At 43.4% G+C, this 12,007-nt stretch overlaps 14 non-coding genes across 14 annotated transcripts; 3 read left to right on the forward strand and 11 right to left on the reverse strand.

Annotated features, from left to right (window-relative positions):
• Nucleotides 1–470: 470 nt before the first annotated feature.
• On the reverse strand, nucleotides 471–542 carry TRNAT-CGU (transfer RNA threonine (anticodon CGU)). Its single transcript has one exon. It is a non-coding gene; the product is annotated as a tRNA-Thr (tRNA).
• Nucleotides 543–1,088: 546 nt separating this feature from the next.
• Nucleotides 1,089–1,170, reverse strand: TRNAS-GCU (transfer RNA serine (anticodon GCU)). The gene has a single exon. It is a non-coding gene; the product is annotated as a tRNA-Ser (tRNA).
• A 680-nt stretch (nucleotides 1,171–1,850) lies between these two features.
• TRNAT-UGU (transfer RNA threonine (anticodon UGU)) lies at nucleotides 1,851–1,922 on the reverse strand. The gene has a single exon. It is a non-coding gene; the product is annotated as a tRNA-Thr (tRNA).
• A 465-nt stretch (nucleotides 1,923–2,387) lies between these two features.
• On the reverse strand, nucleotides 2,388–2,464 carry TRNAS-GCU (transfer RNA serine (anticodon GCU)). Its single transcript has one exon. It is a non-coding gene; the product is annotated as a tRNA-Ser (tRNA).
• A 480-nt stretch (nucleotides 2,465–2,944) lies between these two features.
• TRNAI-UAU (transfer RNA isoleucine (anticodon UAU)) lies at nucleotides 2,945–3,039 on the forward strand. The gene is made up of 2 exons: nucleotides 2,945–2,982; nucleotides 3,004–3,039. It is a non-coding gene; the product is annotated as a tRNA-Ile (tRNA).
• Nucleotides 3,040–4,517: 1,478 nt separating this feature from the next.
• Nucleotides 4,518–4,589, reverse strand: TRNAT-CGU (transfer RNA threonine (anticodon CGU)). Its single transcript has one exon. It is a non-coding gene; the product is annotated as a tRNA-Thr (tRNA).
• Nucleotides 4,590–5,135: 546 nt separating this feature from the next.
• TRNAS-GCU (transfer RNA serine (anticodon GCU)) lies at nucleotides 5,136–5,217 on the reverse strand. The gene has a single exon. It is a non-coding gene; the product is annotated as a tRNA-Ser (tRNA).
• A 687-nt stretch (nucleotides 5,218–5,904) lies between these two features.
• On the reverse strand, nucleotides 5,905–5,976 carry TRNAT-UGU (transfer RNA threonine (anticodon UGU)). Its single transcript has one exon. It is a non-coding gene; the product is annotated as a tRNA-Thr (tRNA).
• Nucleotides 5,977–6,441: 465 nt separating this feature from the next.
• Nucleotides 6,442–6,518, reverse strand: TRNAS-GCU (transfer RNA serine (anticodon GCU)). The gene has a single exon. It is a non-coding gene; the product is annotated as a tRNA-Ser (tRNA).
• A 480-nt stretch (nucleotides 6,519–6,998) lies between these two features.
• Nucleotides 6,999–7,093, forward strand: TRNAI-UAU (transfer RNA isoleucine (anticodon UAU)). The gene is made up of 2 exons: nucleotides 6,999–7,036; nucleotides 7,058–7,093. It is a non-coding gene; the product is annotated as a tRNA-Ile (tRNA).
• A 1,492-nt stretch (nucleotides 7,094–8,585) lies between these two features.
• On the reverse strand, nucleotides 8,586–8,657 carry TRNAT-CGU (transfer RNA threonine (anticodon CGU)). Its single transcript has one exon. It is a non-coding gene; the product is annotated as a tRNA-Thr (tRNA).
• A 1,302-nt stretch (nucleotides 8,658–9,959) lies between these two features.
• TRNAT-UGU (transfer RNA threonine (anticodon UGU)) lies at nucleotides 9,960–10,031 on the reverse strand. The gene has a single exon. It is a non-coding gene; the product is annotated as a tRNA-Thr (tRNA).
• A 465-nt stretch (nucleotides 10,032–10,496) lies between these two features.
• TRNAS-GCU (transfer RNA serine (anticodon GCU)) lies at nucleotides 10,497–10,573 on the reverse strand. Its single transcript has one exon. It is a non-coding gene; the product is annotated as a tRNA-Ser (tRNA).
• Nucleotides 10,574–11,053: 480 nt separating this feature from the next.
• On the forward strand, nucleotides 11,054–11,148 carry TRNAI-UAU (transfer RNA isoleucine (anticodon UAU)). Its single transcript has 2 exons — nucleotides 11,054–11,091; nucleotides 11,113–11,148. It is a non-coding gene; the product is annotated as a tRNA-Ile (tRNA).
• Nucleotides 11,149–12,007: the final 859 nt, after the last annotated feature.

The raw sequence follows: 12,007 nt of genomic DNA on the forward strand, positions 1-12,007 counted from the left end.
CAGAAAGATTGGTAATCATTAGAACATGAAAGATATGTGTTAATTTTTTATTAAACTTGTGGACTCCCGCAGAAACGGAGGGACTCACATCTCTAATTGAGGCTTGCTTACCTCTATACAAATGTGTTTGCTGGCTGTCTTTCTTCAACTGGTATGTGCGGTTGTGTCTGTCTTTGTCTTTCAACACGCCTGGCACGTTTACATTATCAAAGAGATGATTGTATGGAGATGGGGAACACCCCTCCGTTGCATTGTGAACTTGAACAGTCTTTTCACCAAAGCAGCTACATGCGACATTGCAAGGTTTTTGTCAGTCTTTGCCTGAAAACATTAGGCCTTCCTCTCGAACTCTATTTCACTTCTTCTGTGGAAGACTTCAATTATGAGGATGCATCCCGTCATAAAAGGTTCTCTGTAGATGGTGCAACTCTGGCTTCTCTTCCCCGTGCTTTTTGAAAATAATCCGCCCGAGGCCCTGATGAGGTTTGAACTCATGACCCCTGGTTTACGAGACCAGTGCTCTGCCTCTGAGCTACAAGGCCACCTGCTGCTTGCTCACAGCCAACAACAGAAAGTGCAAAGAAACCATGGGTTATACCTAGGTAGATCTCCAGGCATATGAATTTCTGGTTGTGTAAAAATGGCTGTATATCTCTGCATGTGTTCAGTACGTCATCATACATCTGATTTGCGAAAGCGTGTGTGCTTATGTTGGTGATACATTGTCGGTATGCGTTTGAGTATGTACTTTTATGGGTATGTATGTATTGAGTAGGATGCTGAACAGGTTCATGAGTTTAGATAGCAGGTCAGAATGATGGCAAAAGGAACATGTAAAAGGCAGACAACTAAAAGAAAAAAGAATTTGGGATGTAAGCTTGGGAATTTACTAACTGCGCTGATTTTGGCTCCTATAACAGTAAAGAATGGAAACCTACGAGGAAAGTCTTTGACTAATTTCATTCTCCGCCTGCACCAATGAACTTATTTTTACATCTCTATTTCCATATCTGTACTCATTCCTGTCTTTCACAGGGAGGTTGAAAGACTTTGGTCTATGTTTAAATGCAGACTATAAAGAAAGAATACGACGAAGGTGGGATTCGAACCCACGCGTGCAGAGCACAATGGATTAGCAGTCCATCGCCTTAACCACTCAGCCACCTCGTCTGTTTGGGAACGGTGCTCGAGTCCCATGCTTAAAGAAGAGATAAAACAATGGTGGTTCAAAGTCAGTGAAAAATAGATCATGTTTGTCATAGTAGAAACAAGATCGTTGACTCGTTCTTCCTTACCCGGCCATTGATAGATAAACACATCAAGTTGAAGTTCAGAAAAATATAACAAGAGCTCCTGGAGGGTTCACAACACTAATCCAGAGGAAGGTGCTTGAGCTTCCGTATGGCACACCATTAGTAGTAAAACCAGCATAACGCAAGCTCCAGTTTCCCAGTGTTTGGCATCATTCAACGTTTCCAGCCAAGATCAAAGTTCAGATGCTGCTGCTTCCTGTGATGTCATTGAATTTAAATAGTGAGTGATGGCAATAACCCTTTTCCAATTAAATTTTGCCACATCAACGTCCCTGAAAATAGAGAAAGGCGTGCAACCCAGAACCGCTGTACTGTTCAATAGAGTAAGGGCTTCACCGTGATCATCTGCATCTGTCATCACAAGATTATCAAGGTCTTTTTCTTGAAGAAATTAGGTCCAGAAAGCCGACCTTCCCCACAGACTATTCAGACACCTTGCGCTTGTGGCTTTGTTATAGGCCCGAATCCATTGGTAAAAGGTTGCACAGGTACAATATCAGTTCCTATTCAACAATGTTCAAGAAAATTACCATTTGGAGGCCCTGATGAGGATCGAACTCACGACCCCTGGTTTACAAGACCAGTGCTCTGCCACTGAGCTACAGAGCCCCTCAGGTTATGACGCATAACAGCAACACAACGAGCACACAACATGATGTTTACTGGGTAGACATATTTGAAGGGTGTGTGAGAATGTATGTATATGATTGTGATTTGACCTGTTTTTTTCTGGCCGATTTTTTGAGGAGCAGCTAATTTGTGCGTATTCCGCGCAATTTTAGGGTGACTAATGAGGAGATGTGATGCGTGAAAGTTGAAAAAAACATGTACATGGCAGCAGAGAGACAATATGGATATTACCTTTGCTTTTTTAAATTTCTATCCGGATTCTGGCTCAAAGGGTAGTCAAGCACAGCAGATTGCATTCCTGCCAGTAACACGACAACCTTGTTTGTGTCCTTCTTAATCAACTAACATGCATATTTTCACTTTTGTCTGTATGTTCTTTGAAAGCCAATGGCAATGGTGCTTAGAGCAATGCAGATGTTTAAAAAAGATTTCAAAAGTTAAAATCGACGAAGGTGGGATTCGAACCCACGCGTGTACAGCAGATTAGCAGTCCATCGCCTTAACCACTCGGCCACCTCGTCTACAGGGATTATGTTAGGCATTCAAGTCTTTACAGGTAATAACACAAACATCTTCAAAATAGAACCACAATGCGTTCCTTGTTGAGGTACATCCAGCCGTTTGCAGGAAAACTGCCTCACTTGCTGTTGAGAAAAATTCATCAAAGTCCTGGGGTGTTTATAGGCATCGCCAAGATGACATTGGGAGGTGTTTCAATTGACACGTGTTGAATATGAGGAAGAGCATCATGCTGGCTCCAGTGGCACTGCCTGCAGCATGACAAAAATGTAGAAGGGACATTTGACTGCACCATTGGCTGAACATCAGTGGCAAAGTGTATATCAGGCTAAAAGGTAAGCTCCAGTGGCACAATATGGGCACTACAAGGCACCCATAATTTGGTGTCAGCTAAAAAGACAATGCCAGAGCTTGTGGGTGCGTTTGTACACTTGTGTGTGTGTTTGTGGGTGTAGTTTCATGTCGAAAACCAAAACACAGCAGCTCCAGTGGCGCAATCGGTTAGCGCGCGGTACTTATACAGCAGTACATGCAGTGAGCAATGCCGAGGTTGTGAGTTCAAGCCTCACCTGGAGCAACTTTGGAACTTTTTACTAATTCACCTCAAAACTGAATTATTGAACCAATACATGTTCTGGACATTTTTTGGTTCACCTCAAGGTTTCCTTGATTGTCAGTTAATGTTGTATGACAGCTCCTCTGCCTTTTAGACATGGAATACTCATTGCAAGTTATTTATGGGGTGTTTGCGCTTTAAATACAGCTACGGAGGGTTTTTGAAAATAGAACAGAAAATAAAAAATGTCAACTGTTATTATACTCCATTTTCTGCTGAGCACCACTTACGGAAGACATTTGTAAAGGTAGAAAAAGGGTTACTGGAGTAGGATCCAGGAGACAATATCAACTTACAAAGATTAATGTTGTCTATTTACTGCATTATCGCCTTTGAAGCAAACCTCTGAGAATAAATACCCTTTCACTAATCAGGCAGTCACTTTGATAAAATCAAGCAGAACAAGGATGCTGATAGGAACTCGCCTCATTTGCATATGGGCTAGGGCTTCTGGGAGCCATGAGAATTAGGAGTTGAAGGTTTTGCAGATCGAGATTGCTAAAGGGCTGGGCATTTGCACAGACCTCTCCATGCCTGATTGGTGCCGAAGGTTAGTTGCAAGTGGTCCCCTGCTCACCCTACCTTACACAGGGCCATGCCCAGTTAGGCCCCTCAGGGCTAGGCCCGGCAGGGCTAAGCCCGGCGTTTGTCAGGCGAAGTGCCTGGACCCCTGCTCCTCATACCTCAGAATCTGGTCTAGCTATTGCAGACATAGGGAATGGTGCTTATATCCCATTGACAGCGCCCACAAGCTGCATACTAATAGCCAATGATGTGTGAATGCGGTCAGGGTAGCAGACATATAGAACAATTGGGTGGGTTCGCTTCCGAACTGGATGCACAGGAGCAGGAGAGAATGGCTGTTGGCGATGTATGCAACTTGCTCTGCGTGAACACATCTACCGACCCCTTCCCCTACACACACGGGCACATACACACACACACACACATAGCCATTGGAGCTATGCAGAGCTAATCAGAAAGATTGGTAATCATTAGAACATGAAAGATATGTGTTCATTTTTTATTAAACTTGTGGACTCCCGCAGAAACGGAGGGACTCACATCTCTAATTGAGGCTTGCTTACCTCTATACAAATGTGTTTGCTGGCTGTCTTTCTTCAACTGGTATGTGCGGTTGTGTCTGTCTTTGTCTTTCAACACGCCTGGCACGTTTACATTATCAAAGAGATGATTGTATGGAGATGGGGAACACCCCTCCGTTGCATTGTGAACTTGAACAGTCTTTTCACCAAAGCAGCTACATGCAAGGTTTTTGTCAGTCTTTGCCTGAAAACATTAGGCCTTCCTCTCGAACTCTATTTCACTCCTTCTGTGGAAGACTTCAATTATGAGGATTTATCCCGTCATAAAAGGTTCTCTGTAGATGGTGCAACTCTGGCTTCTCTTCCCCGTGCTTTTTGAAAATAATCCGCCCAAGGCCCTGATGAGGTTTGAACTCATGACCCCTGGTTTACGAGACCAGTGCTCTGCCACTGAGCTACAAGGCCACCTGCTGCTTGCTCACAGCCAACAACAGAAAGTGCAAAGAAACCATGGGTTTTACCTAGGTAGATCTCCAGGTATATGAATTTCTGGTTGTGTAAAAATGGCTGTATATCTCTGCATGTGTTCAGTACGTCATCATACATCTGATTTGCGAAAGCGTGTGTGCTTATGTTGGTGATACATTGTCGGTATGCGTTTGAGTATGTACTTTTACGGGTATGAATGTATTGAGTAGGATGCTGAACAGGTTCATGAGTTTAGATAGCAGGTCAGAATGATGGCAAAAGGAACATGTAAAAGGCAGACAACTAAAAGAAAAAAGAATTTGGGATGTAAGCTTGGGAATTTACTAACTGCGCTGATTTTGGCTCCTATAATAGTAAAGAATGGAAACCTACGAGGAAAGTCTTTGACTAATTTCATTCTCCGCCTGCACCAATGAACTTATTTTTACATCTCTATTTCCATATCTGTACTCATTCCTGTCTTTCACAGGGAGGTTGAAAGACTTTGGTCTATGTTTAAATGCAGACTATAAAGAAAAAATACGACAAAGGTGGGATTCGAACCCACGCGTGCAGAGCACAATGGATTAGCAGTCCATCGCCTTAACCACTCGGCCACCTCGTCTGTTTGGGAACGGTGCTCGAGTCCCATGCTTAAAGAAGAGATAAAACAATGGTGGTGCAAAGTCAGTGAAAAATAGATCATGTTTGTCATAGTAGAAACAAGATCGTTGACTCGTTCTTCCTTACCCGGCCATTGATAGATAAACACATCAAGTTGAAGTTCAGAAAAATATAACAAGAGCTCCTGGAGGGTTCACAACACTAATCCAGAGGAAGGTGCTTGAGCTTCCGTATGGCACACCATTAGTAGTAAAACCAGCATAACGCAAGCTCCAGTTTCCCAGTGTTTGGCATCATTCAACGTTTCCAGCCAAGATCAAAGTTCAGATGCTGCTGCTTCCTGTGATGTCATTGAATTTAAATAGTGAGTGATGGCAATAACCCTTTTCCAATTAAATTTTGCCACATCAACGTCCCTGAAAATAGAGAAAGGCGTGCAACCCAGAACCGCTGTACTGTTCAATAGAGTAAGGGCTTCACCGTGATCATCTGCATCTGTCATCACAAGATTATCAAGGTCTTTTTCTTGAAGAAATTAGGTCCAGAAAGCCGACCTTCCCCACAGACTATTCAGACACCTTGCGCTTGTGGCTTTGTTATAGGCCCGAATCCATTGGTAAAAGGTTGCACAGGTACAATGTGCAATATCAGTTCCTATTCAACAATGTTCAAGAAAATTACCATTTGGAGGCCCTGATGAGGATCGAACTCACGACCCCTGATTTACAAGACCAGTGCTCTGCCACTGAGCTACAGAGCCCCTCAGGTTATGACGCATAACAGCAACACAACGAGCACACAACATGATGTTTACTGGGTAGACATATTTGAAGGGTGTGTGAGAATGTATGTATATGATTGTGATTTGACCTGTTTTTTTCTGGCCGATTTTTTGAGGAGCAGCTAATTTGTGCGTATTCCGCACAATTTTAGGGTGACTAATGAGGAGATGTGATGCGTGAAAGTTGAAAAAAACATGTACATGGCAGCAGAGAGACAATATGGATATTACCTTTGCTTTTTTAAATTTCTATCCGGATTCTGGCTCAAAGGGTAGTCAAGCACAGCAGATTGCATTCCTGCCAGTAACACGACAACCTTGTTTGTGTCCTTCTTAATCAACTAACATGCATATTTTCACTTTTGTCTGTATGTTCTTTGAAAGCCAATGGCAATGGTGCTTAGAGCAATGCAGATGTTTAAAAAAGATTTCAAAAGTTAAAATCGACGAAGGTGGGATTCGAACCCACGCGTGTACAGCAGATTAGCAGTCCATCGCCTTAACCACTCGGCCACCTCGTCTACAGGGATTATGTTAGGCATTCAAGTCTTTACAGGTAATAACACAAACATCTTCAAAATAGAACCACAATGCGTTCCTTGTTGAGGTACATCCAGCCGTTTGCAGGAAAACTGCCTCACTTGCTGTTGAGAAAAATTCATCAAAGTCCTGGGGTGTTTATAGGCATCGCCAAGATGACATTGGGAAGTGTTTCAATTGACACGTGTTGAATATGAGGAAGAGCATCATGCTGGCTCCAGTGGCACTGCCTGCAGCATGACAAAAATGTAGAAGGGACATTTGACTGCACCATTGGCTGAACATCAGTGGCAAAGTGTATATCAGGCTAAAAGGTAAGCTCCAGTGGCACAATATGGGCACTACAAGGCACCCATAATTTGGTGTCAGCTAAAAAGACAATGCCAGAGCTTGTGGGTGCTTTTGTACACTTGTGTGTGTGTTTGTGGGTGTAGTTTCATGTCGAAAACCAAAACACAGCAGCTCCAGTGGCGCAATCGGTTAGCGCGCGGTACTTATACAGCAGTACATGCAGTGAGCAATGCCGAGGTTGTGAGTTCAAGCCTCACCTGGAGCAACTTTGGAACTTTTTACTAATTCACCTCAAAACTGAATTATTGAACCAATAAATGTTCTGGACATTTTTTGGTTCACCTCAAGGTTTCCTTGATTGTCAGTTAATGTTGTATGACAGCTCCTCTGCCTTTTAGACATGGAATACTCATTGCAAGTTATTTATGGGGTGTTTGCGCTTTAAATACAGCTACGGAGGGTTTTTGAAAATAGAACAGAAAATAAAAAATGTCAACTGTTATTATACTCCATTTTCTGCTGAGCACCACTTACGGAAGACATTTGTAAAGGTAGAAAAAGGGTTACTGGAGTAGGATCCAGGAGACAATATCAACTTACAAAGATTAATGTTGTCTATTTACTGCATTATCGCCTTTGAAGCAAACCTCTGAGAATAAATACCCTTTCACTAATCAGGCAGTCACTTTGATAAAATCAAGCAGAACAAGGATGCTGATAGGAACTCGCCTCATTTGCATATGGGCTAGGGCTTCTGGGAGCCATGAGAATTAGGAGTTGAAGGTTTTGCAGATCGAGATTGCTAAAGGGCTGGGCATTTGCACAGACCTCTCCATGCCTGATTGGTGCCGAAGGTTAGTTGCAAGTGGTCCCCTGCTCACCCTACCTTACACAGGGCCATGCCCAGTTAGGCCCCTCAGGGCTAGGCCCGGCAGGGCTAAGCCCGGCGTTTGTCAGGGGAAGTGGAAGTGCCTGGACCCCTGCTCATCATACCTCAGAATCTGGTCTAGCTATTGCAGACATGGGGAATGGTGCTTATATCCCATTGACAGCGCCCACAAGCTGCATACTAATAGCCAATGATGTGTGAATGCGGTCAGGGTAGCAGACATATAGAACAATTGGGTGGGTTCGCTTCCGAACTGGATGCACAGGAGCAGGAGGGAATGGCTGTTGGCGATGTATGCAACTTGCTCTGCGTGAACACATCTACCCACCCCTTCCCCTACACACACGGGCACATACACACACACACACACATAGCCATTGGAGCTATGCAGAGCTAATCAGAAAGATTGGTAATCATTAGAACATGAAAGATATGTGTTCATTTTTTATTAAACTTGTGGACTCCCGCAGAAACGGAGGGACTCACATCTCTAATTGAGGCTTGCTTACCTCTATACAAATGTGTTTGCTGGCTGTCTTTCTTCAACTGGTATGTGCGGTTGTGTCTGTCTTTGTCTTTCAACACGCCTGGCACGTTTACATTATCAAAGAGATGATTGTATGGAGATGGGGAACACCCCTCCGTTGCATTGTGAACTTGAACAGTCTTTTCACCAAAGCAGCTACATGCGACATTGCAAGGTTTTTGTCAGTCTTTGCCTGAAAACATTAGGCCTTCCTCTCGAACTCTATTTCACTCCTTCTGTGGAAGACTTCAATTATGAGGATGCATCCCGTCATAAAAGGTTCTCTGTAGATGGTGCAACTCTGGCTTCTCTTCCCCGTGCTTATTGAAAATAATCCGCCTGAGGCCCTGATGAGGCTTGAACTCATGAACCCTGGTTTACGAGACCAGTGCTCTGCCACTGAGCTACAAGGCCACCTGCTGCTTGCTTACAGCCAACAACAGAAAGTGCAAAGAAACCATGGGTTTTACCTAGGTAGATCTCCAGGTATATGAATTTCTGGTTGTGTAAAAATGGCTGTATATCTCTGCATGTGTTCAGTACGTCATCATACATCTGATTTGCGAAAGCGTGTGTGCTTATGTTGGTGATACATTGTCGGTATGCGTTTGAGTATGTACTTTTACGGGTATGTATGTATTGAGTAGGATGCTGAACAGGTTCATGAGTTTAGATAGCAGGTCAGAATGATGGCAAAAGGAACATGTAAAAGGCAGACAACTAAAAGAAAAAAGAATTTGGGATGTAAGCTTGGGAATTTACTAACTGCGCTGATTTTGGCTCCTATAATAGTAAAGAATGGAAACCTACGAGGAAAGTCTTTGACTAATTTCATTCTCCGCCTGCACCAATGAACTTATTTTTACATCTCTATTTCCATATCTGTACTCATTCCTGTCTTTCACAGGGAGGTTGAAAGACTTTGGTCTATGTTTAAATGCAGACTATAAAGAAAAAATACGACGAAGGTGGGATTTGAACCCACGCGTGCAGAGCACAATGGATTAGCAGTCCATCGGCCACCTCGTCTGTTTGGGAACGGTGCTCGAGTCCCATGCTTAAAGAAGAGATAAAACAATGGTGGTGCAAAGTCAGTGAAAAATAGATCATGTTTGTCATAGTAGAAACAAGATTGTTGACTCGTTCTTCGTTACCCGGCCATTGATAGATAAACACATCAAGTTGAAGTTCAGAAAAATATAACAAGAGCTCCTGGAGGGTTCACAACACTAATCCAGAGGAAGGTGCTTGAGCTTCCGTATGGCACACCATTAGTAGTAAAACCAGCATAACGCAAGCTCCAGTTTCCCAGTGTTTGGCATCATTCAACGTTTCCAGCCAAGATCAAAGTTCAGATGCTGCTGCTTCCTGTGATGTCATTGAATTTAAATAGTGAGTGATGGCAATAACCCTTTTCCAATTAAATTTTGCCACATCAACGTCCCTGAAAATAGAGAAAGGCGTGCAACCCAGAACCGCTGTACTGTTCAATAGAGTAAGGGCTTCACCGTGATCATCTGCATCTGTCATCACAAGATTATCAAGGTCTTTTTCTTGAAGAAATTAGGTCCAGAAAGCCGACCTTCCCCACAGACTATTCAGACACCTTGCGCTTGTGGCTTTGTTATAGGCCCGAATCCATTGGTAAAAGGTTGCACAGGTACAATGTGCAATATCAGTTCCTATTCAACAATGTTCAAGAAAATTACCATTTGGAGGCCCTGATGAGGATCGAACTCACGACCCCTGGTTCACAAGACCAGTGCTCTGCCACTGAGCTACAGAGCCCCTCAGGTTATGACGCATAACAGCAACACAACGAGCACACAACATGATGTTTACTGGGTAGACATATTTGAAGGGTGTGTGAGAATGTATGTATATGATTGTGATTTGACCTGTTTTTTTCTGGCCGATTTTTTGAGGAGCAGCTAATTTGTGCGTATTCCGCGCAATTTTAGGGTGACTAATGAGGAGATGTGATGCGTGAAAGTTGAAAAAAACATGTACATGGCAGCAGAGAGACAATATGGATATTACCTTTGCTTTTTTAAATGTCTATCCGGATTCTGGCTCAAAGGGTAGTCAAGCACAGCAGATTGCATTCCTGCCAGTAACACGACAACCTTGTTTGTGTCCTTCTTAATCAACTAACATGCATATTTTCACTTTTGTCTGTATGTTCTTTGAAAGCCAATGGCAATGGTGCTTAGAGCAATGCAGATGTTTAAAAAAGATTTCAAAAGTTAAAATCGACGAAGGTGGGATTCGAACCCACGCGTGTACAGCAGATTAGCAGTCCATCGCCTTAACCACTCGGCCACCTCGTCTACAGGGATTATGTTAGGCATTCAAGTCTTTACAGGTAATAACACAAACATCTTCAAAATAGAACCACAATGCGTTCCTTGTTGAGGTACATCCAGCCGTTTGCAGGAAAACTGCCTCACTTGCTGTTGAGAAAAATTCATCAAAGTCCTGGGGTGTTTATAGGCATCGCCAAGATGACATTGGGAGGTGTTTCAATTGACACGTGTTGAATATGAGGAAGAGCATCATGCTGGCTCCAGTGGCACTGCCTGCAGCATGACAAAAATGTAGAAGGGACATTTGACTGCACCATTGGCTGAACATCAGTGGCAAAGTGTATATCAGGCTAAAAGGTAAGCTCCAGTGGCACAATATGGGCACTACAAGGCACCCATAATTTGGTGTCAGCTAAAAAGACAATGCCAGAGCTTGTGGGTGCTTTTGTACACTTGTGTGTGTGTTTGTGGGTGTAGTTTCATGTCGAAAACCAAAACACAGCAGCTCCAGTGGCGCAATCGGTTAGCGCGCGGTACTTATACAGCAGTACATGCAGTGAGCAATGCCGAGGTTGTGAGTTCAAGCCTCACCTGGAGCAACTTTGGAAATTTTTACTAATTCACCTCAAAACTGAATTATTGAACCAATAAATGTTCTGGACATTTTTTGGTTCACCTCAAGGTTTCCTTGATTGTCAGTTAATGTTGTATGACAGCTCCTCTGCCTTTTAGACATGGAATACTCATTGCAAGTTATTTATGGGGTGTTTGCGCTTTAAATACAGCTACGGAGGGTTTTTGAAAATAGAACAGAAAATAAAAAATGTCAACTGTTATTATACTCCATTTTCTGCTGAGCACCACTTACGGAAGACATTTGTAAAGGTAGAAAAAGGGTTACTGGAGTAGGATCCAGGAGACAATATCAACTTACAAAGATTAATGTTGTCTATTTACTGCATTATCGCCTTTGAAGCAAACCTCTGAGAATAAATACCCTTTCACTAATCAGGCAGTCACTTTGATAAAATCAAGCAGAACAAGGATGCTGATAGGAACTCGCCTCATTTGCATATGGGCTAGGGCTTCTGGGAGCCATGAGAATTAGGAGTTGAAGGTTTTGCAGATCGAGATTGCTAAAGGGCTGGGCATTTGCACAGACCTCTCCATGCCTGATTGGTGCCGAAGGTTAGTTGCAAGTGGTCCCCTGCTCACCCTACCTTACACAGGGCCATGCCCAGTTAGGCCCCTCAGGGCTAGGCCCGGCAGGGCTAAGCCCGGCGTTTGTCAGGCGAAGTGCCTGGACCCCTGCTCCTCATACCTCAGAATCTGGTCTAGCTATTGCAGACATGGGGAATGGTGCTTATATCCCATTGACAGCGCCCACAAGCTGCATACTAATAGCCAATGATGTGTGAATGCGGTCAGGGTAGCAGACATATAGAACAATTGGGTGGG

This window comes from Ambystoma mexicanum, chromosome 13 (genome assembly GCF_040938575.1).
Source record: "Ambystoma mexicanum isolate Mex_15411 chromosome 13, UKY_AmexF1_1, whole genome shotgun sequence".
NCBI lineage: Eukaryota > Metazoa > Chordata > Amphibia > Caudata > Ambystomatidae > Ambystoma > Ambystoma mexicanum.